At 37.1% G+C, this 5,002-nt stretch overlaps 1 non-coding gene across 1 annotated transcript; it reads right to left on the bottom strand.

The window, feature by feature from the left end:
• Positions 1-2,206: 2,206 nt before the first annotated feature.
• LOC113458166 lies at positions 2,207-2,313 on the bottom strand. Its single transcript, XR_003378591.1, has one exon. It is a non-coding gene; the product is annotated as a U6 spliceosomal RNA (small nuclear RNA).
• Positions 2,314-5,002: the final 2,689 nt, after the last annotated feature.

Below are 5,002 nucleotides of genomic sequence, written 5' to 3'. Positions count from 1 at the left end.
AAAAAAAAAAAAAAAAAAAAAAAAAGAACTTAAGACTTTTCATGACAATAAGACACATATGTTGTTTCTGTTGCTTGTTCCACTCTATTCTTTTTCTTCTACCCTGATGCTATTATTCTTCTTTCCCAATATCTTTCTTTTCACTTATTTCCTGATGTCTTTCTTCTACATTTTTATATTTTCTTTTACAGCCCTAGCAAAATCTTTCAAACAATATAAAAATTAGAATGTAGTTACATTCTATTTTATGTGAACTATTACAATGAATACAAGTAAAAATCAGCATGTTTTCTGTTTTATATATGATTAAATATTTCACATACTACAAGTGAAAAACAAATTATTCCCAAGAACCCACATGCTATTGAACATTTATCTTTTAGTCTTCTCATAAATCAGAAGAATTTCAGCTATAACCATTTTCTTAGACAGTTGTTTTTATAATTTCCAGAAAAAAAATATTGCCATTAAACTAACTTCTATCATAATTCTTTAGTTACTGCATTTTTTTTTAAAAAAGAACCCTTAATTCATCAAAATTCTATTCAAACTAACACTATTACTCTATAAAATCATTATTTCAGTTAAACAGTACAGCTTAAGAGGAAATCATCTTCATAATATTCCAGAGGTAAAAAATACTACCCAGTATAAAGAAATATTTCCATGGGATAATCACACTACATTACCGGCAGCGAGGATCCCACCCACATTCCATGCCGGATTCCAGAGAAAAATGACAGAGATAAACTTGTAAAGGCACAGCAGTAGCAAAAGACATTCTGCAGCCAAAGCATTCAGGAGTCTTGCCTATCTGAGATTCACCCATCAGTGCCTTGCTTCATGGTGTGCTGATCTTTTGAAGCACAATAACCACCTCCTGCTCAACTGACGAAGCCACTGGCAGAATCTGCTATATAAGAACTATATAGAAACTATCTAAGTATGCTGGCACTCTAAGCTTGAACTTCTCCATTTCCCGAACTTTAAAAGAGAAAAAAAATATGTCCACTAACTGTGTTGTCTAAAGTATTCTGTTACAGCAGGCTCAATTAACTAATAAGAATATTAACATTTTTTTTCTTTTTTTTTATTGAGAAAAGAAAAAAAAAGTTTCCCCCTCCTCCCAGCCTCCCATTTCCCTCCCCCTTCTCCCACCCTTCTCCCTCTCCCCCCACTCTTCTCCCCCTCCCTCTCCAGTCCAAAGAGCACTCAGGGTTCCCTGCCCTGTGGAAAGTCCAAGGTCCTCCCCCCTCCGTCCATGTCTAGGAAGGTGAACATCCAAATTGGCTAGGCTCCCACACAGCCAGAACATGAAGCAGGATCAAAGCCCCATGCCATTGTCCTTGGCTTCTCATCATCCCTCATTGTTCGCCATGTTCAGAGTCCGGTTTTATCCCATGCTTTTTCAGTCATAGTCCAGCTGACCTTGGTGAGCTCCCAATAGATCAGCCCCACTGTCTCAGTGGGTGGGTGCACCCCTCGTGGTCCCGACTTCTTTGCTCATGTTCTCCCTCCTTCTGCTCCTCATTGGGACCTTGGGAGCTCAGTTCAGTGCTCCAGTGTGGGTCTCTGTCTCTATCGCCATCCATCACCACATGAAGGTTCTATGATGGTATGCAAGATATTCGTCAGTATTGCTATAGGATAGGGTCGTTTCAGGTTCCCTATCCTCATCTGCCCAAGGAACTAACTGGGGACATCGCCTTGGGCTCCTGGGAGCCACTCTAGGTTCAAGTCTCTTGCCAGCCCTAAGGTGGCTCCCTTAACTAAGAATTGTGCTTCCGTGGTCTCCTATCCAGCCTTCCTTTATCCCAATCATCCTGTTTCCCCAAGTTCCCCCCATCCTCCCCTTCTCATTTTTCTCTCCCCATCTCACCCTTATACCCCCAACCCACCCCACCCCCAAGATCCCACGTTCCTCCCCGGCAATTTTGTCTACTTCCCATAGCCGAGAGGATAACTATATGTTTTTCCTTATTTAGCTTCTTTAGGTTCACCAATTGTAGACTCCGTGGCCCTTATTTATGGCTAGAAACCAATTATGAGTGAGTACATCCCATGTTCATCTTTTTGGGTCTGGGTTACCTCACTCAGGATAGTGTTTTCTATTTCCATCCATTTGCATGCAAAATTCGAGAAGTCATTGTTTTTTACCGCAGCGTAGTACTCTACTGTGTATATATTCCACACTTTCTTCATCCATAAAAATATGGAACGCTTCACGAATTTGCGTGTCATCCTTGCACAGGGGCCATGCTAAACTTCTCTGTATCCTTCCAATTTTAGTATATGTGCTGCCAAAGCGAGCACGAATATTAACATTTTATTTCATGCTCTCACTTAGTGACTAATTTAGTAAATGGTTTCCTACTGTTCTATATGTTTAAAACATTGACATACTCTGAACTCAAGTTCTGATTAAGTAAATGATGAGTGCTATAGAGACTGGATGTGAGTTCATTCATTCTTGTCATGCACGTCTGTACTTTTGTTACTGTCTGCTTTGGGGTATTTGTAAACTGTTATTTTCCTTTAAACTGGTGTTAATAGCAAAAGTCTACATATACCATCATCTTCCTTATGCAATGTTTTCTACAAAAATATCTGAATTTCTGCACCTTTGAAGGCATATACTGTAAGTCCACCTAGATTTCAGTATTGACTAAATATGTGTTTCATATATAAGATTCCCTTCATACATTGATGTGGAAGTAATTCCATTAAAGCTACCAAGAACCCTGAAAGACAATGGACTATTGGAATTCAGCTGGTGCTGGACATTTATTTCAATGCCCATAACATAAAGCAGTAGCCCTCCTATTATTTTGGTTTCTTTGGTACTTTCATGTCTTTTCACATACCTTTCCATTTGTTTGAATCCTTGAGTAGTTTGCAAATAAACTTCTCTAGCTAAAGCAAACTAATACAAAGACAAGTAACTCATCAGGAGTGACATCATCACAAGAACTTCCATGTTCCTAAGATTGCCACTTCAGTCGTCTGAATATTAAGTCTCCTTCTCTTTCATACAGAGAGACAGACAGAAAGAGAAACATACAGACACACACAGAGAGACACATAGAATGGAGGCACACACTAATGTATCTATTCTATTTTCTTTGTGCTTAGATATGTTAGCTGAGTAAATATAACAATGATAAATAGCCTTTTGACTGTAGTACAACAGTATAACTGAACACAGTTCAACAGCTCCTTATTTATTTCCATCAGATTAATTCAAACTTCTGTGGTTCCTTATACTCGTTCTCCTATAAATATATCCCAGGAAAATCAATATCACACATAATTTATGAAAATCTGCTCTACAAACCCAATATGTACTTCATATACAAGCTGAATTATTGACATTGTTTACAGTCAGATGTGTTCTGCAAAGCCAATAGAAATTTGAGTGACACAAGGGAGGACATGAAAGGAGCTGGCAGGAGGACTGATCAAAATATATGAAAATTTTTTGAATAAAAAAATTAGTTACTAAAAAGAAGAACAGGTATTGTGGCTTTTATCAAGCAGTTTTCTCCACAGCAATGACAAACATAATATATGATATATATTACACATTTCATAAAACATGGTATTTTGATATGAGTATGTATTGTGATATTATTGTAAACTAGATAATCAGCATATTCATTATTTCTTCTTAATTTCATTATTTTGACAAAGAGAACATTAAAAATTAAGCCTTTAGCCAAGTATTCTCTTCAATAATAATAGTTGTAATTTTCTATGCATTATATTAGAGCCCTGGTACCTGTTTATTCTGACATTATAATTTTTTTGATATAAGCTCCAATCCTCCGGCCCTGATGGATACCCATCTAACTCTCAGACTGAATGAGTTTGACACGGTTATTTTATTTAACTTGCAAGTGAAATATTGCACTGTTTCGTTATAATAATATCCTTCGTGCTCATTGGAGTTGTCAGATGACAGAATTTTCTACTTTTCATGTTTTGAATAATATTCCATAGCTTTCATAGACAATACAATCACTGAATCTATTCTGCCTATGGCATTTGGGTTGAGTTTTTATTTCAGTTATTGTAAATAATGTTGTAATTAGTGTGGAAATGTAGGTATTCTTTAATGGACCAATTTCATTTCCTTTGGCAATATACCGAATAATGCACCAGCATTTTTATTCCAGTGCCACAAATTGATGTAGGCCTCTGTGAACTCACAGCCAGCTCTCTGCTACTGAACCACATTCTCTGCACCAAGTGGAAAAATTGTTGCATCTTACGGTAGTTTTACTTTAATTATTTTTAGAATCTCTATTCTTTCTTCCCCACTGGCTTGTTCTGCTTGTACTCACACTTAGATATGGCTTTCATTTTTGTGAAGGTACATTCTTCACCCCTTTTGTTGAATTTTCTTCTAAGGAAAAACACTTTCTGGTTGAAAAAAATGGCTCAGCTCTTGAAGCTGAAATTAGCACACATGGTGGTTCACACCATCTATAACTGAAGTTCCAGGGGATATTACAACATATTATGGCATGAGACATACACTTACAATGTGGCTCATATATGTAGCACCAAGTGCTCACACATACACATAAAATAAAAAAACACACATAAAATAAAAATAAATCTTAAAAATTCTTAAGTCTTTGTGAGCCTAGCCTTTAATAGCTAAATAGGGGAAATAAATATGATATTCTGCATTAACTGGGGTGTAGGGAACAGTAAAGGGGAGAGAATGGGGGTATAGTATATGAGGGAACTAGATAGTTGAGTTGGGTTAGGGATGGAATGGGAGAAGAATAAAAGAAGAGTATCTTGATAAAGGGAGACTTTAGGAAGCTACAGAGAAACCTGATGCTAAGAAATTCCGAAGAATCGTCAAGGATGACCTCAGCCAAGACTCCTAGCAATAATGGAGAGAGTGCCTGAACTAGCTTTCCCCTGTCATCATATCTATGACTACCTTAATGATGATCATCATAGAACCTTCATCCATCAACTAATGAAA

This window comes from Microtus ochrogaster, unplaced genomic scaffold (genome assembly GCF_000317375.1).
Source record: "Microtus ochrogaster isolate Prairie Vole_2 unplaced genomic scaffold, MicOch1.0 UNK5, whole genome shotgun sequence".
Lineage (NCBI taxonomy): Eukaryota > Metazoa > Chordata > Mammalia > Rodentia > Cricetidae > Microtus > Microtus ochrogaster.
The sequence above is the reverse complement of the archived record's forward strand: the minus strand, read 5'-3'. Positions and strand labels throughout refer to the sequence as shown.